Source organism: Acomys russatus, chromosome 13, assembly GCF_903995435.1.
Source record: "Acomys russatus chromosome 13, mAcoRus1.1, whole genome shotgun sequence".
Lineage (NCBI taxonomy): Eukaryota > Metazoa > Chordata > Mammalia > Rodentia > Muridae > Acomys > Acomys russatus.
In genome coordinates, this window is record NC_067149.1 from 5,061,720 (window position 1) to 5,087,744 (window position 26,025).

A 26,025-nucleotide genomic window follows, 5' to 3' on the forward strand; every position below is an offset into this window, starting at 1 on the left:
TTTCTCTTTCGATAGTGTATAGACTATCTTGGTATACCTATTATACTAGAAGAAAGGGGAGAGGGCTTGACTTCTTTGTCTTAAATGAGTTGTAAAAGTGCTGTCTTCAGCAATGGAGTTTTATTTTTATTTTGTGGATGGTACACAATTGAATTTGTAACGGCCTGGCTTTTTTGGGGGGGTTCCCATGTGACTTATTTGACCAACAATTAAACTAGATGTACTTGATACTAATATATATATATATGTATATATATATATATACATATATATATATATATTAAAGTTACTACTGTGTTCTTTCCATACCATCCTCAAATGCCTCTTAACTTTATCCAGACTCCCCACCACCACCAAATTTCTTCCCTTGCCTCTGTTGTTAAATACTGTGTGTAGTAATAGTTTTCACATATTTTTCTTTATTGGTAATTTTCTTGTTTAAAGTAGCTTCCAAAGGTACTGCATATGAGCTATCTTGTATTCAAGAAATGAACACACATGTAATCCGTCTTACAGGAAAAACAACAAAGAAGGAAAAAGAGATGAATAAATGTTTTTAGTAACCTTTGCTAAATACCAATATCAATTGTTCTGGCTTTACACAGGAACAATAATGTAAGATCATCTACCGAGCAGTCACTGAAGAGGTCATGATGAGAACTCAGAGGACCCAACCTTCCACAGACCCTACCCTATTTATGGTAGGTTCTAGGTAATTTTGGTCAACTTGATACTATTTAGATTTACAGAGAAAGAGAGTCCCTCAACTGAGGAATTGCATTCATAAGATTTATTTGATTGCTGATTGATGGTGTCATACTCATCTCACTGTGGGAACTACCACACTAGGGTGAATAGCTCTCAATTGTCCAGAAAACTAAACAGAGAAGCCTGTAAGTAGCATCCACTTTAGATGTTCCTTCATTTCCTGTGTGGGTTTCCTTTGAGGATGGACTATAACTTGATAACTTGAAAGTAAAATAAACCTTTTTTATTTCTAGTTATTTTTGGTGTAATTTTATCAGAGAAATAAGAACTAAACTAAGAGAGTGCAATTATGTGCTGATAAACTAGTCATATTTTAAAATATCAATCAAAACTGTATTTATTGGCTCTAATCTATTTAATGATGCATAATTTTAGAAAAATCTGATTGTTCATAACCATGAGTCTAGCAAAGACCTGTTATTCACTGTTGTTCTCTAAATTCACAATAAAAGTATCATCATGCCCCTCCTCAATTTAAGAACATATATATGCATAATTCAAAATTCAAAACAAATTTAGCAATGTACTACTTCTGTATCAAAGTAAAATAATGAATAATAAATCAGGTTCTACTTGTATTTTATCTAGAAATTATGTTTCTTACCTTTGGGCAATCCAGTAGATGGTGATATTTTAGAAAATATCTGCTATACTATATAAAAAAAATTTTTAATTCCCCATTTTCAAGTGTCTGGAGTAAGAATAGGTTCATCCATACAGGATGGAAAAAAAACACACTGGATCACTACTAGTGATCCATATATATTTAAAATTGGGATTATAAATTTTTTAACAGCTTAGCTGATATAATGACTTTCAGTTGTGACAAGACCAGGTTCTTGAAATGCCTTTAAAATAAGGAAGATGTAAACTATTGAGATAGAGTCAGATATTTTTGTCTTTGGATAAATTCACAAACATGGTGACAAATGCTTTCTCACAAGTATCCCCATGATTTCTGAGTTAATAAAAAAATATGGGAGTGATCTTTATTTGTGTTTCTATGTGCTATTCCTAGCATTCTGTTATCATACTTACCATTATTCTGTTGATGATGAAACATACTAAGTAACAAACATGTATATAATGTACTACACTCATGTGTGATATGAATAGTCTACACCATTGTATATATTACAGATAGAAAATAGAATATTAAGACTATGAATGGAATTTTATAAAGCCCAATGGATAGGTGAAGAGCCAATGGCTGCCAAGAGAAGGAGCATCAGTTTCTTCCAGGGATGGGACCTTGATATGTTCTTTAGTTTTAAATGTTAAGATATAACATATAAGCATATGAAAAACTGGATTTAGAATGTTCTATATCAATTTATCTAAGTCTGTCTGTCCTTCCATCCATCCATCCATCCATCCATCCATCCATCCATTCATACATCCATGTATACATCTATCTATCTATTTATCTATCTATCTCAGTATCTAGAAGTCTATCTACCTATTTATTGATCTATCATCTATTTATCCATCTTTACGTCAGTAGACAAACAGACATATGATATATATGAGAAAATATTATGAATATAAGGATTTGAGAAAATGCTAGAAGTTGGAGGAACTGTGCAAATTATGTAAATGCAACACTCATATAAAATTTTCAAAATTTGATAAAAATAATTATAATTTTAAGAGTGTTCATAAAATAGAAACTACATGTGTTGTCTTATTCCATCACTGGCTCACCTTGCATCTCTGGTTGGTCAGTTCAGAAAAAGAAGGGCTACTTTTATTAATTTAATAACATATCTGCTGAATTTTTTACAAGATACCTCCAATAATATATTATTTTTTAAAAATTTAATACAGTCTATGATTATAAATGCAAAAGAAAATATTACTAAGTGTATGAAACTGTATTTTTGTAAAATGATACAACTGTAAATAATTAATCAACTATTATTTCTGCCTAATTTTGATATCACATTAATGTCTTATATTTATATACATATGTATGTATTCTTTCAAATATCCACAATGAAGTTCATGAATCCCATCAGAGAAAATTACATAATTACCCATTAGAGTTGTGTTCTATTACCTAAAAAAAATGAGTTAGTCACTTTTTGATTTCTCAACTAGAAACATTCTTAGAACTTTTCTCAATGTGAAATTTGAGAAAAAAATATTTGCAGTAGTTTATATTTTTATCATGTAAATACAACTTATTTTAAGTCTGTGTCTTCAAGGAAAATAGATTTGCTACTCAGTACATTAAATCTTTTTTTTTTATTACAATGTTTAATACCTAGTTTGATCCACATTCATATGTACTTCCATATATGTTTCTGTATCTTTCTTCAATGGACAAATCTGGTACAGTAAGAATAATATCATAAATAACTTGGAACTTGCAGTTTTCAGGAAGATCCCTACATAACACCATCATAGGATCACCCTTGTATTTCACACTTCACTTGAATTTCCATATTTATACAGAATGACACAAATATGTTACAGATATACCTTATTCCCTTTGTCCTATTAATGAAAACTGATACCACTGAAGAAAATTTCTGGTAGAATAATCTGGATGCCAATCTTGTATGCAAGTTGCTCTCATCTCTACATACTAAAACTTTACTTCTATTCAAATAATCCTATGACTTTGGCAAGCAAAGCAAACTCACTTCTGTTTCTTGCACAATGTTGTTTTTAGAGATCAATGTACTTACACTAAGAATTTGGTACTCTAGATGAGAGAAGCATGGGAGAATAGCAAAGTAGAAGGATCCAGACGGTCATAGAAACCTATAAGTAGAACATTATGACAGGCAGATTTGGGCCCAGGGGTCCTGCTCAAACTAAGGCACCAGCCAAGGACAATACAGGCAGTAAACTTTAAACCCCTACCCAGATCTAGCCAATGGTCAGAACATTCTCCACAGTTGAGTGGAGAGTGGGATATGACTTTCACACAAACTCTTGTGCCTCGTATCTGACCATGTCCCCTGGAGGGGTGGGCCTGGTGGTACTCAGAGGAAGGACAGCAGGTTACCAAGAAGAGTCTTGATAGCCTATGAGCATATACAGGGGGAGGTAACCCCCCTCAGGAACAGTCATAGGGGAGGGGAATAATGGGAAAATCGGAGGGAGGGAAGAATGGGAGGATACAAGGGATGGGATAACCATTGAGGTGTAACAAGAATAAATTAATAATAATAATAATAATAATAATAATAATAATAATAATAATAATAATAATAAATTTATATTTTTATGAGTATACATTTTTCTCCATATGTGTATTTGCTAATGCAAGTGACATATGTGCAAATGAATATGCAGGAGAGCATGACTCTATAAGTCAGAAGAAAACTTCGGTGTCCTAATTTATGACTCTCCATATTGTTATTATTCTCTTACTCATCATAGACCTAGGCAGCCCCAATGATCCTCATATCACTTGTGTGCCCTACAGAGTGATGGCCTCACAGGTGTGGATATAGGCATGAATAATGGTGGGGAGGCTGGAGAGAGAGAAAGAGAGAGAGACAGAGAGAGAGAGAGAGACAGAGAGAGAGAGAGAGAGAGAGAGAGAGAGAGAGAGAGACAGAGAGAGAGAGAGAGAGAGAGACAGAGAGAGAGACAGAGACAGAGAGAAAGAGAGAGAGAGAGAGAGAGAGAGAGAGAGAGAGAGAGAGAGAGAGAGAGAGAGAGAGAGAGAGAGAGAGAGAGCCTGAGAGCCTGAGAGCCTGAGAACGTGAACTTAGGTCTGCTGTTGTAAAGCAAGTTCTTATATGTTGAACTATCTCACCAGATCTGAATGTTGTATATTCTTGAGGTTCTCATTGTTCCTTCCTTCCCATTCATAATACATATACCCTGATTCTGTGTAGTGTCCAATTATTTAGAGCAACCAACTCATGATGATATTAATCTTCTTTAAGCATCTATGCATTCCCTGATAGGCAATTTTAACTGCATACCTGTTCTTACTGCTAAAATATCTTTATTAAATGTGACAGTGAGTGCTGTTATTTGGCACTCCTATAGTGTTTGAGATGCCTATGAAATCTGTGAACCTGTCTTAATACTATTTTGAGGGAAAAGGCCAAACTGTATGCCATTCAATATTTCTAGGTTATAGCAAACCACTATGCAAGTAGTAAGCTTTAATATAAAATCTTCCACTAATCTGACAGAGTTTATCATGTCTTACGAACAAAAGATTAAGACTGACTCAAAAAAGATATGTCCAGGACCTAGCTTAATGTTCTAATTTTATTTGAACACTGGGATATGTTCATTGTTCTCCAACACAATTGCAGTATCCCCTGTACAATGTAAGAATGTTTATATCAGCCATGGTTGCCTGCACATCACCTGTGCAAGGTGAATCCATTCCACATTCCATCAATCATGCAGACATTATGAAGTACCCTTTCCCTTTGGAGATGTAAATAGTTAATAGTTTATGGGGACTGAAGAATCATATTCATCAGTGGGGTACCCAGTAAGGAAAATTGCCCTTACTGAAGTAAATGTTTCCCACATGTTCCCATCCAAGATACCTGAATTAAATGAAGCAAATAACAAAAAAAAATATATGAAAATATGAGAAATTATTGAGAACAAAATGGGGTTCTGAGTATATAGAATAAGACAAGATATTATGAGCTAATATAATCAAATTATAATATGAAAATATTTATTTGTACATGTATAAACTACGTATACACACATATATGTATATATCAAATAAAAAGAGGCTATATATTTTAATATGAACAATTAAATGGGTTCATGGCAGGGTTTTGAGGGAAGAAATAGAAGGAAGAAATTTTGTACCTGTATTAAAATTCACAGCAAAAAATTTAAAAATATAGTAATGTGTAACTTCAGCAACAATGTATCTTACTAGTATCTCCTTAAGTCTTCTTTTGTAGCTTTCCATGTGGTAGGTTTTTAATGTATTCTGTTCCTGACTCTCATTTGCTTAGGGTATGTTCTTTCTATTTTAAATTAAATTGTTTGCACATCAGTGTATGATACATCTTTGCTGAATATTTTCCCCATTGTCTTTACTATTGAAAATTGATGTTTACTCTACTTTATCTTTTATTTTTTATTTTTTAATTAATTATTTTTTAAATACACAGTTATACTATTAACCCACATACACACACACACACATACTACACACAACAAAAAGAACCATGAAACAATGAAACAATCAAGAATTATATAAATGTTACATTAATAGTGATTTGGCTATTTGTATTTGGCAAAGTTGAAGAAAATATCTTTCTTATTTTGGTTAGTCTAAAATTCTGAATGTAAATCAATTTCTATCATATCCCATCTCTATCAATTTAAAACATATATCTACACCTAAAAACAACTTAACTGCTAAACAAGTAAGCTTAGTAGTAAAACTAAAATATCTGGTCTTCAAACCCATCAGAGACTTGAGAAATAACAAAATTAATTATCTGAGTATACAGGGAATGAAGATTAGAAGCTCCCAAAGTGAAAAAAAATGACTGAGAAAGTTTGCTGTCTGAACAATCATTCAAAACTCTCTATAATATTGAAGTATCATGATATAAGCTTACTTATGGGAGATCCTGGGAGTTGTTTACTATAACTCTAAATGCAAATCCTACTCAGAACATGCTTGCTTCAGAAGGAGTATAATAAATACGTATTTCATATTGAGAAAATCTGTAGCCTGTGTCCTTCCAGAGACAGAGAGAAATACACCAACATAAATGTTCTCTGATCAACACCACCCAGACTGTGATTGATACAGATGCTGGGACTCATTACTGGACTATGGGTGGAGCTCTCAGAGTGGTATGGAAGAATAGGGTGATGGAAAGACACAGAGGGTTCAGAAGTCCCTCAAAGACCCATCAAGGCAGACAAATCTGGACCCAGAGGGGCCTGCAAAAACTTTTGCACCAATCATGGGCAATGCATGCAGCAAATGTAGCACCCTGTTCGGATCTAGCCAGTGAACAGCTCCTTCTCCACATGGCAAAAGGTGTGGGGGAGGGGGGGACGGACTAGGGAACTGCCTCTGATGTGATCTCTGGTGCCTGAGATTTGATCACTCCCTTTTGATGGAGAGGCCCTGTGGTAATACAGAGGTGGGTGATACAGACTGTCTGGATGATACCTGATGTGCTGTGGTCAGATGGTGGGTTATGAGCATATACAGGGGGAGGAAATCCCCCTCAGGAACGGTTATAGGGGAGGGGAATAAGGAGAAAATGGGAGGGAGGGAAAAATGGGAGGATACAAGGGATGGGATAACCATTGAGATGTAGCAAGAATAAATTAATAAAAAATTTAAAAAATATGTATTTTATTAATTTATTCATATTACATTTAAATTGTTATCCCATCCTTTGTATCCTCCCTCCTCCCTCCTTCCCGCTTTCCCCCTCTTCCCCTCCCCTATTACTGCAACTGAGGGGGACCTCCTCCCCCTATATATGCTCATAGGGTATCAAGTCTCTTTTTGGTAGCCTGCTCTCCTTCTTCTGAGTGCCATCTAGGGGACTTGGTCATACCAGGAAAGTGGGACAGAGGGGAGGACATCCTATTGACACTCTAGGCAAGAGAAACATGGGAAAATGGGGAAATAGAAGGATCCAGAGGGTCCTAGAAACCTACAAGAAGAACATTATGACAGGCCAATCTGGGCACAGAGGTCCTGCTCAAACTATGGCACTAGTCAAGGACAATACATGCAGTAAACTTCGAACGCCTACCCAGATCTAGCCATTGGACAGGACATTCCTCACAGTTGAGTGGAGAGTGGGAACTGACTTTCATTCGAACTCTGTTGCCCCATATTTGACTTTCACACAAACTATGGTGCCCCATATTTGACCAACCAAAGTACCTTTAATGTACACTTGTCCTGCCTGCAAGATGTGCTGGAATGAAAGTGGTGAACATATTGTGGAAGTGGCCAATAAACTCCTGGTACCTCTTGAGACCTATACCTCCACAAGAGGCCCTTTAATCCTCACCCTGCCTTAAAGGCAAGGAAACCAGAGGCAGGATAGCCCATAGACCTAGGATAGAACCAAACACAACTGGAAAAAGCGAAAACAAGCAAACAACAAAAAAATGTCAATGAAATGATTCCTCATGATATTCTGCTATACTTGTACACAGCAGACTAGCATAATCGACATCAGATAGGCTTCATCCAGGAACTAAAGAAAACAGATTCAAAGATCCAGAGCCAATCATTAGATAGAGCTCAGGAAATACTGAAGATGAGTGGGAGTAAGGATTGTATGACCCAGAAGGGTCAAGGACACCAAAGAAAACACAGAAAATCAATGAACTTAGGCTCATACAGACTGAACCAAAAATCAGGAACCTTGCATATGACCTAGAACTTCTGCATGTATGTTATAGTTGTGGAACTTTGTCCTGTTGTGGAAACTCTAACAGTGGGACCGGGGGCTGCCTCTGACTCTAATGCTTGTTTTCCATGCCCTTTACCGCCTTCTGGGTTGTCTTGTCCAGATTTAATAAGACTAGAAATGCCTAGTCTGAATATATGTGTATTCATAAGTATATTCATAAATAATCATGATGAGTATGTATTCATAAGTATACATAGCTATGTACCATTCATAGAAAAAGGAAAGAGGCCATTAATTTGAGAAATAGTAGGAATTGGAAAGATTATAAGGATGAATGGAAAAGGGAGAAATAATAAAATTATATTTTAATTTTTTATATTTTAATTTATATAAATAAAATAAGTACTTTTAAGAAGTTATATAAAGGAGATAGGAAAATAAATACGGTGATGCTTCTCTCATCTAGAGTCCCAATAGGATGTCCTCCCCTCCACAGTTTAGTGGAGAGTGGGGCATGCCTTTCACACAAACTCTGGTGCTTTATATTTGACTATGTCCCCTGGACGGGGAGACCTGGTGGCACTCAGAGGAAGGTTACCAAGAAGAGACTTGATACCCTATGAGCATATACAGGGTGAGGAAATCCCCCTCAGGAACAGTCATAGGGGAGGGGAATAAGGGGAAAATGGGAGGGAGGGAAGAATTGGAGGATACAAGGGATGGCATAACCATTGAGATGTAACAAGAATAAATTAATAAAAAGTAAATAAATAAAATAAATACAGTGATGGCTAAAGAGCACCTTCTACAATATTATAAGGACCTGACTTATATCTATAAACATTCATATAAATGTCTGGTATGGCTGCTACTGACTCCTTAACTCCAATGCTATGGAGAACAGAGACTTGCGGATCAATATAATTTTCTGATTGCCTATATGGGGACAAATTTAGTTAGAAACCTTGCCTCAAGGGAATAAAGCTGAGATTTATAAAGCAGGACAGCAGGCAACCTCCTCTGGCCTTGATGCATGTTCACAAAATTTTGTAAATGTACAGGTGCTCCATACACAGTGGGTGTCAGGTGGGGAATACCATGCAATTGCCAAAATTTGTCTGCTTTAAAGAGTTGCCAGAAAGAAACATAATCAAAGATTACTGAGTGGATTTTGCTACTGGAAGATGTACCTCCTTTCTTGGATGTGACAACCTAGGGTTAGGGAAGCCTCCTGTAAGGCACTTTCCAGTTGAAAAACAAAAGGAATCCCTGAAGACAGAAAAAGGGAGCTTTTTAGGAGAGTTCAGAGAAAGTACAGCACGCACAGGGTAGCAAGACAAGATTACAGGAAAAGTACAAAAACATTTTGGCTGGCACAAATCTTTGTTCTCTGTGGCTTTTATTGAGGGTTAAGATGGAGTCTGAGAGAAACAGACTTTTGAGTTCATATCTTTTAAGAAAGAGAGGAAGAAATACTGTTTCCATTTTTCATTAATTCTATTGACAGCTTTATGACACCAAACCCAGTGTGTGAGTGTGTAAGAGGGGAGAAAATAAAGGACGTAATTTCCCACTTTGGAATTTGTAAGTGTGTCAAGATCTCTCTGTAATAGACAGTTGGCAACTCGCTATTATTGTAGGATATTCAAACCGTTGTGTCTGCTTCTCTCTTCCTTCCCAGTGTTGAGATTAAAATCATGTATTTCCACATACAGCAAATTCTATGTGGGTACTGAAAATTAAATATATATCCATGTACTTACATGGCAAGCACTTCACTGACTTAGGTTTCTTCCAGCTCTTGGTTGGCATCTTTCATATAAAATGAACATCTAATACAACTATACCCTCTGAGAACAAACATAGATTTGTATTCTAACCATCTTTAGAAGCTGTGAGCTCATTAGTCATGGCACTTTCAAGAGACTACAAACTGACCAAAACTACAGGTAGCTGGTGATTGTAAATCTACACATTTTCATGAAATTTTTAAACCCCCATGGCAGGAAATGCTCCCTTCAAACTTCAAGAGATGTGATCCTGTAGAATTATAATAACTACAGCTAAGCTGAATTGCCAAATAGAAAATGACAGGTTATATCTGAATATTCCCTCTCCTTATGAATACATTTTCCTCTTCCTCTCCAGCAACAAAGACTCCTGTGATAAATGACTGTGTGATGTACATTAGCTCCTGAACATTAAATTATGCTTCTTACCACAGGACTTATCATTCATAGAGCGTATAGCATACCCAGAAGGTCCTTCCAGTGAGCAATACTGCTTGCTAATGCTGAACCAATTTTAAATCTCTCTAGACTAGCAATGAAATTACTTGTTCACCTGATTGTTTTATTCAACTAATGATTTTGCAATACCACATTCAATTGAATAATTGTACAAAAGAGATGTTGAAGGCCCATCTTTTCCAGATTAGAATAATTTACAAATGCAGTTTTTCTATTCCATTAAGCAGTGCCACCTTTTAATGAGACATAAGCACAAGGCAGACGCAATGATATGTAACAAACTGGAGAATGAAAATACAACTTGAGCAGGCAGAAATGTAAGTGGGATAGGTAATAAGAAAGGGGATTTATCACTAGGGGAAAAGATTCTTTAAAGAAACCCTGGTACAGTGTGAACATATGGCTAAACACAAACACACACATGCACATGCATACACATGCACACACACCTGAAAATGCACACACATGGACACACACAAATATTCATGCATACACACATACACATAAATGAACACACAGAAACAAAAAGCATATGCACATATGCATATTCAAATGCATCTATATATGTAGTTACACATAATCACATATTTACATATTAAACAATAAATAAATGGAAACCTACAAGATTGATGTTTTCAACATCTTAGATGGGAGTGAACTTGAAGGCAGGCTATCTGGATGAGACATGAGAAGCTGTGATCATATAGTGAGGGAAGAGGTCTCCTTCTGTCAGATGTCTATGATTGAAGAGAGAGGGAAGGTGGGAATAGGAAGATACAAGTGAGGGGATAATAATCTGGATGCAATATGAATGAAATATATATATATATATATATATCCTGAGAATGAGTTTACTAATTTTCTTATAGAGAGTGAGCCCTGTCCTTGGAGCATGAGTGAATAACATGTGCATTTATTTTTTATTTGAAAACTAAAAAGAAATTTTGTGTTGTTGCTCCTGCTGTTGCTGTTCTTGCTGCTGCTGTTGGCCTTTCTCCATGTTTATGCCACGGTATGTTCCTGTGCTTTAGACAAAAGGTCCCTCTTTAACGTCAGTTTACTCTAACATTCTGATGCCAGATTAAAGGCCCCATTTGGATGCCAGATGGAGACACAATTTATCTCTCCTGAAGGTGCCTGGCCACAGGCCATAGGTTACTTAGTTCTATTTTTTAGTTAAACTATGAAATGAAAATTGCATTTGACATGCTATTTTCTCAAATAATAGCACTTTATTCCATAACAGTCTGAATATAAGTGTGCAACAGCATAAATATAAATGAATCAAGAAAATAAATACAAAAAACCTGGAAGTGTGTTTTTTAATCCATGTTTATTTCTTTATTATTTTATTCACAATGAATGTTATTTTTTAATAAAAGGTATATATCAATAGTTTGATTTACATTTAAATTACTTAACTAGATATTGGGATTGCCTATATTGAGGTCTATAGTAGGAGGTAATTGGGAACCTTAATTCTATAAAAATACCACTTTGTTGTATAGAGGGATAAATAACTGATGTCAGAGACTAGCATCTTATACCCTGAAGTTTTAGACTGCAGGTATATAGGGACAATGCTGAGATCCAGATTTTGCCAGCTCTACTTCATCCAGGACAAACTTAGTTTTACATTGTTTATGTACTAAATAGAGTCTGATCATTAGATGCAATAAATAATTCTAAGTAAAGACTTTCAAATATTGCTAAACTTTCACAATCTATTCATTCTTATATTATCTATGTTGATGGCAGGAAGCACAGCAAGATGTAGCAGGAAAATATGTAATTATCTTAAAACTCATATATCTTTGCTAGGAGCTATTCCAAAAATAAACCAACTGGAAGAATCCAAAGACTTCAAATGGGAGCAATGGGAAAGTTGTAAAAAAAAATATAAGAAAAGACAGTGATTATAAGAGCCTGAGAAGCAGAAAGTCAACTCTGAAATTATGTCTCCTAGAAATGACAGGCAAGCTACACCCATGATACCTAAATAATAAGACTGCCTAAATAAGAACTTAATCGTGACAACCACAATAAAATGCTAATGTAGACACAGGAACTCTCAGAGGCCCCACCCTCAGACAAAGAACTACAAATAACTAATGAAAAGGAGAAGCAACCCTTTGCAGGAATGAGCCTGCTTATTTGTTATCCAATACCCAGTAGTCACACCTGAGATCATGTGTGTAGAAGCAACACTAAAGAGACATAGCAGATTTTAACTATGTATCTCTCTCTCTCTCTCTCTCTCTCTCTCTTTCTCTCTCTTTCTCTCTCTCTCTCTCTCTCTCTCTCTCTGTGTGTGTGTGTGTGTGTGTGTATGTGTGTGTGTGTGTGTGTGTGTACATTGTATGTGTGTAACAAGAGAAAAAATAGAAAATCCATAAATTGAAAGTGGTTGGGGAACAGTAAAGGGAATGAAGAGAAAGGAAAAGAAGGCTGGAGGTAGCAAACAAGAGAGAAAGAGGCAATTAACTTTTAAATAAAATTAAAAAGAGAAAATACAAATAAATCTTTTTCTTTTTATTCTTCTCTCAGATAGTACCTACTGACTCCATTTTCCCTCCCTCCACTCCTCCCGGACATCACCCCCATGTCCCTTGTCCCTCAGATGCACTGCATCTGTTTGCCTTAAGAAAAGAGCAGGCCTTCCAGGTTTTATCAAATAAACATGGCATAAAAATATGTAACAAGAATAGGTACAAACTGTCATGACAAGGCTGGATGAAACAACCCAGTAGGGGGAAAAGCTTCTGAAGCATCAGCAAAAGACCCAGAGATACCCATACTCCCACTTTTAGGAGTCCCACAAAACAAAAGAAAATAAAACAAAACACCCAATAAATCACCAAAACATAGTTGAAGAGGTTCTAAAAGACTTATGGAAGGTCCATAATCATGCTTCGGTCTCTGTCTCTGTCTCTGTCTCTCTGTCTCTCTGTCTCTCTGTCTCTGTTTCTCTCTCTCTCTCTCTCTCTCTCTCTCTCTCTCTCTCTCTCTCTCTCTCTCTCTCTCTCTCTCTCTCTCTCTGTGTGTGTGTGTATGTGTGTGTGTGTGTGTGTGTGTGTACATGTGTATGTGTGTAACAAGAGAAAAAATAGAAAATGCCATAAAATGGAAAGTGGTTGGGGAACAGTAAAGGGAATGAAGAGAAAGGAAAAGAAGGCTGGAGGTAGCAAAACAAAGAGAGAAATGAGGCAATTAACTTTTAAATAAAATTAAAAAGAGAAAATACAAATAAATCTTTTTCTTTTTATTCTTCTCTCAGATAGTACCTACTGACTCCATTTTCCCTCCCTCCACTCCTCCCGGACATCACCCCCATGTCCCTTGTCCCTCAGATGCACTGCATCTGTTTGCCTTAAGAAAAGAGCAGGCCTTCCAGGTTTTATCAAATAAACATGGCATAAAAATATGTAACAAGAATAGGTACAAACTGTCATGACAAGGCTGGATGAAACAACCCAGTAGGGGGAAAAGCTTCTGAAGCATCAGCAAAAGACCCAGAGATACCCATACTCCCACTTTTAGGAGTCCCACAAAACAAAAGAAAAATAAAACAAAACACCCAATAAATCACCAAAACATAGTTGAAGAGGTTCTAAAAGACTTATGGAAGGTCCATAATCATGCTTCGGTCTCTGTCTCTGTCTCTGTCTCTGTCTCTGTCTCTCTGTCTCTCTGTCTCTCTGTCTCTGTTTCTCTCTCTCTCTCTCTCTCTCTCTCTCTCTCTCTCTCTCTCTCTCTCTCTCTCTCTCCTTTTTCTTTTTTTGTTTCTGTTTTTGCTTTTTATGACAGGATTTATTTGTGTAGCCTTGGCTGTCCTGGACTTGCTTTGTAGACCAGTCTGGCCTAGACCTCACAGAGGTCTGCCTGCCTTCCATGCCCAGCTGTGCTTCTGTTCCCATGAGTGCTGCTTAGTGGATTTTGCAGGCCTGAGGACACAAATAAATCTTTAAAAAAGGAAAAAGAATGTCAGAGATATCAGAGTTGTGAGTGTTCCCTTATTTGGCCATAACCACTTGCCAAGTGTACTTTGAAACAATGAGCTGCAAAGTGTACTTTGAAGGCATGGCCCTGGGACCTTATAGTGGACCAGTGACTTGCTGTGATTAGATACTGAGAGTGAAGTCAGAGGAAAGTATACGATCTCGTGGACAAAATAAGATGTGTACATGGGTGTTTATCAAGTCACCAGGTGCTAATGAATGAGGAATTAAATATTGTCCTGTATCTCAATGTCTCATCTATTTAATGGTTTGTGAACCAAACTCAGAAAGGACCCTAATTGTGATAATTATTTAATGGATGCAAGATAGGCCGCAGACATTGTTCTCCTGGACTAGAAATAGAAAACAGTTCTTCATTGGAGCTTTCAGGTGAGGCAGTTTTGGAAAGACATTATCATACAGTCTTTGAAACCAACAACCCCTAAGATGTCAATGACTCAAAAGAAACACCCTGATTCTTCTTTATGGTTCTCAGAATGAAGAAGTCTTAAAGGAAATCATTTTACTCAGCAATGAAATGTCTAGTGATTTTTTTCATATTGAATCTACTTGTGTGTTTCTCAAAGTGCTTCTCAATATACTTTTATTATTGAAATGGGATAATTTCTGAAGTTTAGAATGTATACAGTTACTTAATGAATTTCTGCAGGATCCATTTTCAAAACATGTAACTTGTAAAATGTTAAAGCCCATTTCATTTATCTCAGAAAAGGTACTACCCTGGCTCAGCAATTGCATATTCACATCAGAAATGTCACAAAGGGGATCATTTTCCTGTAATACATCACATTTCTGTTTAGATTGAAAGTGATAAAGAGGACTAGGCAAAATAATAGATGTCATGTCTCATTCCTAATGCTTTTTTATTCTAAAAATCCCCATAGCCATCTGTTATCTGTATGGTAGGATGTTGCAAGTGACTGACATTTTTCTTTTCTATTTGAAAAGAAACAGATCAGAGTGTCAAGCAGAGTTCATTTAAAAGCATATGGAGATCTAAATAGTGCATATATTAAAATACAACATTTTCATTACTTTTGGTATTCATTGGTTTGGGTGAGATGTCTATCTGCTCATGGCAACTTCAGAGAAAGTCTAATTTTTCCAGAACAGGTGGGAATAGACAGCAATTGTGTAGGTAATGGAAGGTGAAAACAGAATCTAACTTTTGGATAAATCTAGAACACTAAAACCTTTATTCTGGGAATTAAAACAAATGAGGGAACAATCTATTAACATTTTTTTCTTTTAAGAAATGTATGTCTGTGAACCACTTGTATACTCTATGCCCATGGAGTCTAAAAAAGGGCAGTGGATCCTCTACAACTGGAGGTAAATGTGATTGTAAGTGGCCTTGCTGTGCTGGGAATCAAATCTAAAACACCCTGTGGTCATTACAGTGGAACATTTCTCCCATTTATTTATATGCATAGTCATATATTTGATTCAAGTTTCTATTCCTTCAGTGAATGTGTATTTATAATTATAATCATTCTAAGATTGCTGTCAAAGGCCTTAAGGAAGGGAATGCTGAAGTGAAAAAAAAAAAGAAAAAAGAAAAGAAAAGAAAGAAAGGAAAAAAAGAAAAAAAGAAAGAAAAAGATGTGCTCTCTTGTACTAAAGTAGGCCTAAAGTGTTTTGATGGGTTAAGTTGTCAGAAAAAATGCTTCAAGGAATTGAGAAGGTGATTCTTACTGTTACTAGCATGTAAATAAAGAATACATTAGTGCTTTTTTTTAACCACAGACAAATGGACTTAGGGAGTATAAGCCTTTTCATTTGTCCATAAACACTGGTATTTTCCTGTTTGGTAAGGGACAGCAAGCAGTGCTGACATATCTGTAGGTAACCTATGTAGATTTGCATTTCTTAATTCCTTCTTTCTCTCCCTCCCTCTTTTCCACCCTCCCTCTCTTTTTTCTTCCCTCCTTCATTCCTTTATTTCCTTTATATTTGTTTATTTCTGAGAAAGGAATTCAAGTAGCTTAACATAGCTTCTAATATGGTACATAATTGAGAATGGTCATGAACATTTGCTTCTCCCACATCTAAGTGCTTGTGTAACTGACATATACTACCTTGTTTAGTGTAATGTTAAGGGCATCTTTAATGTAAGGCAAGCACTCTATAAATTGAGCTTTATGCTTGTACATATGTTTTGCTGGTGTTGTGCTTTTATGAGACAGGTTGTCATTATATACCTCATGCTGTTTTAAAAATTGCTAGGGTGGAGAAGAAGAACTGGGAAAAGGTAGGCCAAAGACACAGAGGCAGAGGTGCTAGACAAGCAACAGGAAGGTGGGGGCTGGGACAGCTAGACAGCTTGTGACAATGATGGGAAGGACAATCCCTGGCATCCAGTGAGGGCTGGCCTTTTGAAAGGCTTCTTGAACAGCAAGAGCAGGCTGGCTACCATAATCAATAACTGCATGTTCGTTCTTGCAGGAAAGCCCAAGATAGTGAAGGCTGCCAAGAAGTCGATGCACCACCCCAAGTATTTGGACATGATCATGGCTGCCATCCAGGGAGAAAAGAACCACGTCTTCTCTTTGCTCCAATCCATCCAAAACTATATCAACAGCCACTACAAGGTGGGTGAGAATGCCCGACTCCCAAATCAAGTTGTTCATCAAGAGCTTGGTTACCACTTGTCTTCTCAAGCAAGCCAAAGAGGTGGGCTCTTTCAGACCAAACAAGGACAATGAGCCCAAGAAGTTAGTGGCTTTCAAGAACACCAAGAAAGAAGTTGAGAAAGTGGACACTCCAAAGAAGGCATCCAAGCCCAAGAAGGCCATGCCCAAGAAAGACAAAAAGCCTAATATTGTCAATGCCAAGCCAGTCAAAGAATCCAAACCCAAGAAGGCAAACCTATGAATCCCAAAGCCAACTGCAGTGCCAAGAGAGTCAACAAGAAAATGTAACCATGAAGGCTTTGCTTGTGGATACTTATTCCCCCTCAGGAACAGTCATAGGGGAGGGGAATAATGGGAAAATGGGAGGGAGGGAGGGAAGAATGGGAGGATACAAGGGATGGGATAACCATTGAGATGTAACAAGAATAAATTAATAAAAAAATTTAAAAAAAAAAGATTTTCTTAGGCTGCTTATGCCTTGTGAGTTTCAAAATCTTTGGTTGGGAGCAGGTGATACTCAACCTAGCCTGCCAAGGATGGAGGGAAATTCATTTCTCTCTTGGTCTCATCTAAATCCCTTTGCACATTCTATTCTGCTTTATATAAAAATGACAGAATTTGGATGCCTAAGGCATTGTGTAATGATTCCTTTTTGTTACCCCATTGTGCAAAGACAGTAAACATACATTAACTTTATAGTGATGAAGATGTACTTTTTAAAAAATTCGACATTAACCTTCTTATGAGAATAGGAATGGAGGTGGGGGTGTTGGGTAGTTTATTTACTACGAAAGTAAATGGTCTTGCTCAGTCTTAGACCTTGGGGAGAGGAAAACGGTGAAAGTAGGAGGGAGGGGGGTGAAGGAGGGTACAAGTGATGGGATAACATTTGAGTTGTAATCTGAATAAATTAATTAAATAAAAAAATTTAAGAGTTTGGAAAAAAAAGTAGATGGAATTAATAAAGTTCTGTCTAGGTAAAGGAACCCAGCAACTAAAGTTAGTCTTTTGGAGGGGGAGACCTGGTGGCACTCAGAGGAAGGACAGCAGGTTACCGAGAAGAGACTTGATACCCTATGAGCATATACAGGGGGAGGTAATCCCCCTCAGGAACAGTCATAGGGGAGGGGAATAATGGGAAAATGGGAGGGAGGGAAGAATGGGAGGATACAAGGGATGGGATAACCATTGAGATGTAACAAGAATAAATTAATAAAAAAATTTAAAAAAAGATTTTCTTAGGCTGCTTATGCCTTGTGAGTTTCAAAATCTTTGGTTGGGAGCAGGTGATACTCAACCTAGCCTGCCAAGGATGGAGGGAAAGAGGAAAAATACCCTGGGCTGCCCTACTAATGGTGCGCATTTAGGAACCTGGCTTTTTTGTTTCGTTTTGTTTTTGCAATTTTCTCTTCTACTGTAGAGCCTCCCTATTGACTAAATGGGTAAATGGGTCCAAGTGACAGCTGGCTAGAGGAGCCATAGCTTCTTGCACCCAGGATCTAGCCATTGGGGGAAGAGGGATATTTTTTTTATCAACATCTAGTTAAATGGGAGTGGACTTATAGAGAGGTATGGAGAGTCAGTCAAGTGCCTCAGTGTGCATATGGAAACTTGAGCTTTTTTAACACAAGATTGATGGATTGTATCCCAGGAGAACTTTATTTTTTTTTCCTTTTTGTTCCTTTACCTTCCTATTTAAGGTGTGGCCTTGCTTGGTGCTAATCCAGTTCTACCTCTACCATTAAAACTCTCCAACCTCTTTTACTTTTTGAGTCTTTTCTAAATTGCCAAGGAGGGAAAGAGAGAGGGAATGGACTGTAGTAACTACTACAGTTTGTTTTTATTTGCTATATAGCTTTAGGCAGGTGTTTATACCCACACACATACACACACACACAGGCTGAAAGAAAATATTTCCCTTATGTTAATAAAATAGGAAACGCACACACCTCCTTCCCTTTTAAAACAAATGTTATCTGTGCAGGGGAGTAAATTTTTCTGTTATTGTATTTTTAAAACTTTAAAATAAAACTGGAAAATGAAAAAAAGTATTTGCTCCATTGATAAAGCTGTTCTCAACACAAAAAATCCACCAATAGACAGCAGAAAGCCTACAGAGGTGAGCTGTTAGCATCACCCAACACCCATTGTCCTCCAGCACAAAGAAGCCTATGTCTGGCCAGAGCAACATTCAGCTTAGAAACCCCCTCTCCCTTCTGATTCCATCTGCTTGACTCACCTTGCTCACAGACAGCAGTGGTCCAGTAGAGGCAGAGGAGCTGAGCTAACTGTGGGACCCAACCTCTGTTATCCTTCATTCTGAGTCGGATTGTGTCCTGCCAAAGCAATATTCAGCTTAGAGCCTTCTTTGCTGCTAACTTGATCTTCCTGACCCATCTGAGACATAGATAGCAGAGATCCAGTCAGGACAAAGCCATCGGAGGAACAACACGATATACTAACACTAGAGACAACCAAATGGCTAGAGGTCAACTTAAGATCACACCCAAGAAAACCCAGGGCAATATGACATCCCTGGAAAAAAGGGATCCTATTACAGCAAGCCCTGAAGATATTGGCACAATGAATGTACAAAAAAATGAACATAAGTCTGAAATTATGAACATGATAGAGTTCTTACAGTGGGAAACTAAATCCTTCAAAGAAATATAGAAAAACTCAGTCAAACAAATGAAGGAATTCAATACATTTCTTAAAGAAATGCAACAAAATGCAATTAAAAAGGAGAAGGAAATGATTAAAGCTCTTCAAGACCTAAAAATGGAAATAAAAGCAATAAAGAAAGCACAATCTGAAGTGTTCCTGAGGTGGAAAGACTAAGGAAGAAAACAGGAACTACAGACACAAGCATCACCATCAGAATACAAGAGATTGAAGAGAGAATCTCATGTCTAAAAGATACAATTGAAGAAATCAATATAGTCAAAGGAAATGTTAATCCAAAAAGTTCCTGAAAAAATATCCAAGAAATCTGGTGCAATATTAAAAAACCAAAACTAAGACTAATAGGAATAGAAGAAGAAGACTTTGAGCTTAAACGCCCAGAAAATATTCCCAACAAAATAATAGAATAAAACTTCCTTAACCTAAAGAAAAAGATGCCTATAAACATACAAGAAACCTATAAAACACCAAATAGATTGGAATAGAAAAGAAAATTGCCCCACCACCTAATAATCAAAACACTAAATGTCCAGAACAAAGAAAGAATATTAAAAGCTGCAAGGGAAAATGTCCAAGTCAAACCTATCAGAATGACACTTAATTTCTTAGCAGAGACTGTGAAAGTCAGAAAAGCCTGGGTGGATGTCATAAATATTCTAAGAAACCAAAGATGTCAAACCAGAGTACTATACCCAGCAAAACATAGACAGAGAAAGCAGTTTATTCCATGACAAAGGCAAGTTTAAACAGTACATATCTACCAGTCCATCCTTATAGAAAATACTAGAAGGAAAACTCCAACTCAAGGAGGCTAACTACACCCAGGAAAACACTAGAAATAAATATGTTCACATCCACAAAACCAAAAGAAAGGAAACACACAAACACACAACCAAAGCCAACATCGAATAATATGAACTAACAGCCATTGTTCATTAATATTTCTTAATATCAATGACCTCAACTCCTCAACAAAAAATGCAGACTAAAAAATGCGTGCAAAAACAGGCTCCTCATTCTGAAACAGAAGAATCTAACCTTGGCAATAAAGATACACATGACCTCAGAGTAAACTGCTGGAAAAATATTTTCCAAGCAAATGAATCCAAGAAGCAAGCAGGAGTAGCCTTTCTATTATGTAAAAAATAGAGTTTCAACCAATACTAGCAAAAGACATAAGGAAGGATATTTCATACTCATCAAAGGAAAAAAATCCACCAAGATGACATCTCAATTCTGCATATCTATGCTCAAAATACAAAAGCATCCACATTCATAAGAGAAACATTACCAAAGCTTAAATTGCACATTAATAGTGGTACAGTTTAACACCCCACTCTCACCAATTGAAAGATCATCTAACAAAAACTAAATTGAGAAATAAGGAAAATAAGAGATGTTGTGAACCAAATGGACCTAAAAGATAGCTACAGATAGTTTCTCCAGAACACAAAAGCATATACCTTATTCTCAGCACCTCATGGAACCTTTTCTAAAATTGACCACATACTCAGTCACAAAGCAACACTCAACACATACGAGAAGTTTGAAATAACCCCTTGTATCTTATCAGACCACAATGGATAAAGGCTGGAACTTAAAAACAAGAAAAACAACAGAAAGCCCACACACTCACTAAAACTGAATAACTCTCTAGTCACTGACTACTGAGTCAGGGATGAAATAAACAAAGAAATTAAAGGATTTCTACAGTTCCATTAAAATAATGCCATGTCTTACCCAAGCATATGGGCCACAATGAAAACAGTGCTAAGAGAAAAGTTCACAGCAGCAAGTGCCTTCATACAGAAACTGAAGAGATTGCTAAACTTAACAATACACCTGAAAGCTCTAGAACCAAAAAAAGCAAACACACCAAAGAGGAGTAGAGAGAAAATAATCAAACTCAGGCATGAAGTCAATAAATTAGAAACAAAGAGCACAATTCAAAGGATCAATAAAACCAAGAGTTGGTTCCTTGAGTAAATCCACAAGAGAGATGAACCCTTTGTCAAACTAACTAAAAGGCAGAGGAAAAGTATCCAATTAACAAAATCAAAAATGAAAATGGGTGCATAACAACACACACTGAGAACTTTCAAAAATCATTAGGTCTTACATGTAAAACCTGTGTTCCATAAAAATGGAAAATCTGAAGGAAGGGGATGATGATCTTGATACATTTCATTTCCCTAAGTTGAATCATAATTAAATAAATAGGTTAAACAGTCCTATTGCCCCTAAGAAAATAAAAACATTAATCACAAGTATCACAACCATTAAAAAAGCCCAGGGCCAGATGTTTTATCACAGAATACTCAAAGAAGAGGTACCTGACTTTCAAAGAAAAGCTAATATCACTACTACTCAAACTATTCTACAAAGAGAAACAAAAGAGCCACTACCAAACTCATTTGATTAAGTCAAAGCCAACCTTGATATCTAAACCATAAAAAGACTCATCAAAGAAAGAAAATTTCAGACCAATACTGGTGTAAAACTACTCAATAAAATATTCACAAACTGGATGCAAGAATACATCAAATGAGTCACCCACCATAATCAATTAGCCTTCATCTAAGGGATGCAAGGATGGTTCAACATGTGAAAATCTATTAATGAAATGCACCATATAAACAAATTGAAAGAGAAATCACATGATAATCTCATAAGATGCAGAAGAAGCCTTTGACAAAAATCTAACACCCTTTCATGATCAGGGTCTTGGAGAGATCAGGGATATAAAGCCCATACCTAAACATAATAAAGGCTATATGCAGCAAGCCAACAGCAAATATATAATTAAATGGAGAGAAACTCAAAGCAATTCCATTAAAAACAGGAAAAAGACACCCTCTCCATAGCTTTTCAATACTGTACATAAAGTTCTAGTTAGAGCAATTAAAGTATATCAAGGAAGTACAAATTGGAAATGAAGAAGTCAAAGTGTCACTATTTGTAGATGATATGATAGTATTTATAAATGATCCCAAAAATTCCTCCGGAGAACTCCAACACCTGAAAAGCACCTTAAGCAAAGTGGTTGGATACAATATTAATTTTTTAAAAAATCAGGCTGCTTGGCTACTCTTAGAGTCTACTTTGCATCTTGCTATTAACCATCAATATTGAGCCTAATGTGTTTATGTTCTTTTATCCATATTTGTATATGCCTTAAATTTTCCCATGTGCTTACAAGGTACTAATTTATTGCAACAAAATTTTTGTTTTATGCATAAATTATATATCAGTGTCTAAAAAGTTATATTGATAGTTAATAGCATGATTGCTTCTACAGAGTACCAAAGTATGGTTTTCCATACCCATATTTGTCAACTGTCACCTGGCCTTAGGTGTAATTCCAAATATATGAAATGACACTGGCTCCATGGAAACCTTCATTCATGTATACATACACTTAAAGACATAATCAAACACACCCATAAAATATCTGGCACTATATCAGAAAACTGGGAATAGGACTTTCTCAAGACCCAGCTATTCCACTCCTTAGAATATACCCAGAAGATGCTCCAGCACATAACAAGAACATTTGCTCAACCATGTTCATAACAGCCTTGTTCATAATAGCCAGAACCTGGAAACAGCCTAAGTGTCCCTCAGTAGAAGAATGGATAAAGAAGCTGTGGTACATTTATACTATGGAATACTACTCAGCTATTAAACACAGGAATTCTCGAAATTTGTGGACAAATGGATTGAACAAGAAATGATAATAATGAGTAACTTAACCCAGAAGCAGAAAAAGTCAAATGGTATATACTCACTTATATCTGCACACTAGCCCAAGGGATATGTCCCATGAAAGTCTTCACTTACCAGGAAAGTGGGACAGAGGGGAGGACATCCATTTGGGACTCTAGGTGAGAGAGGCATGGAATAATGGGGGAAAAAAGGATCCAGAGGTTCCTAGAATCCTACAAGAAGAATATTATGATGGGAAGATCTTGGCCCATGGGTCCTGTTCAAACTATGGCACCAGCAAAGGAAAATACATACAGTAAAATTCTAACCCCTACCCAGATCGAGCCAATGGACAGGACATTCTACACAGTTGAACGGAGACTGGGGTCTTACTTACACATGAACTCTGGTGCCCCATATTTGACAACGTCCCCTGGATGGGGAGGCCTGCTGGCACTCAGAGGAAGGATAAGGGCTACAAAGAAAAGACTTGATACCCTATGAGCATATACATTGGGAAGTGGTCCCACTCAGTCACAGTCATAGGGCAGGGGAGCAAGGAGAAACTGGTAGGGAGGGTGGAATTGGAAAATCCAGGGAATGAGATAACAATTGAGGTGTAATATGAATAAATAAATAAAATGTATTTAAAACAAACAAACAAAAAAGTTATTAGTCATTCTTCATGAGTATTGTCAACTTATCTAACCAGATACATAATAATCTTCCTTCTGAAGTTGGAATAATAAAAAGAAAAGCCAAATGCTTCTAGTAAGAAGAGTCTTTAAAGTCAAGGAGCAGCATGAATTATCACTGTGGGTATACTCTGTGGTACAACTTAAAGCAGGTCACATACTCATACCAAAACAAGCCTTGACCATTTTTAATGGAAATAAAACATAAGGAAATTCAAATAGTTGACCTGATATGAATTATAATTCCAAAAAGTAAGTAAGCTAGATGGATGCCTAAAAGTGCACAGTACAGTTTTTACATATTGACACATTCATGAATGCATGCACATATGCACATACACATAGACAGCCCCACACAGACAGACATGCACACACTATGATACATACTCAAACAGTGCTAAATTAAGTGGGGATGGTTAACTTGTTATTCCATAGGAGTTTTCACGAGAAAGCAACAAAGGAAAAAAAAATAAAAAAAGATTTCACCAAAATTCAATACTATGCACACAGACTCATCTAAATAAAATAGAAAGAACTCAATAATATATGTCATTCTTTTCATTTTCAAATTTTCATTGCTATTAAGATATAATTACATCATTTTCCTTCTCCAATTCTGGCCATCCTTCCTCCTTCCAAGCTGTCCCACAACTCTTCTCCCTTCCTTTCGAATTGATGGCCCATTTATTCTTCAATTATTTGTCACCACACACACACACACACACACACACACACACTAATACATAAATACTACCTGGTAAGTCCATTTATGTTGGTTGTGTATGACTTCATAGCTCCACACATTTCACTATGTAAACAATTAAGGGCTATTGTCCCTGGGAAACCATTCTTCTTCACCTCTCAGTTGCCTACCTAGGGGCAAGGCCTTTATGAATTTTTCCTGTTTCATGTAGCTAGAATCAAAGACAGTGTAGCCTAATCAAGTGATATCTTCAAATGCTTTGGTTATATAAAAATCTGTTCACTACAAAAGGTACCTCATACAATTAGAAGAGACAAGTGACATGATATGTATGAAAATATTAAAATCTAACCAAGAAGAAAACAATAGAATATGACACTTCTAGAATAATTCTCTAGCTACATAATACACAGAAAATGAATACAACAAATTGACTGAAAAATAAGTCACAACAATCATGTTAAGGAAACTCAATAATAGAGCATACAATAACAGTTCAGCAAAATTAGGAAAACAATTCATTAATGCAGATCATAAAGAAGAACCAGACTGGATTTTACTTGAAGTTTGAAAAAATAAAACAAATACACACTTAAGAATAAATTAAGCAAAAGCTACTTGTGAGGCCAAAGGGAGTTTTTTGCTGTTTCTGTTGTTGTTGGTGGTGGTTTTCTTAAAATAATGCAGGAAGTAAAAGTGGAAGGAGGTGAGGGAGGAGAAAGAAAGAAAGAAGGAAAAGGATGAAGAAAGACAAAATAAGTCCATTGGTATTCAAATAAGTATATATTGACATAATTATTTGTTAACTCATTACTATTAACCAAGAAGAAAAAGAAAAAATTACACATACAAATATTTAAATAATAGCTGAAAACTTTTTCAGCCCTTAGAAAACCTCAGACATTTAGATCTAGGAAACCCGAAGGTCCTTGATTATATTTGAACAAAAGTTTCTACTGTGTGTCATATTGCCGCTCAACTTTCAAAAGCCCAAGGAATATACAATTCTAAAATCAGCAAGAGGAAAGAAATGGAAATTTCCCTTAGAACAGCCTGTTTCTTACAGAAACTATACAAGCCTATGAAGAATAGAATATTATATTCAATATCAAGAAAGAAAGCCATCACAAGTCTAAACCCAGACCACAAATCTAAACTGCCAATCATGAATACTAAACAGAGAAAGATGCCCTTCAAAAAACCAAGGAAAAATTCC

At 36.4% G+C, this 26,025-nt stretch overlaps 1 pseudogene; it reads left to right on the top strand.

Moving 5' to 3' along the window:
• Positions 1-16,817: 16,817 nt before the first annotated feature.
• LOC127196940 (histone H1.0-like) lies at positions 16,818-17,309 on the top strand (annotated as a pseudogene).
• The last annotated feature ends 8,716 nt before the right edge of the window (positions 17,310-26,025 follow it).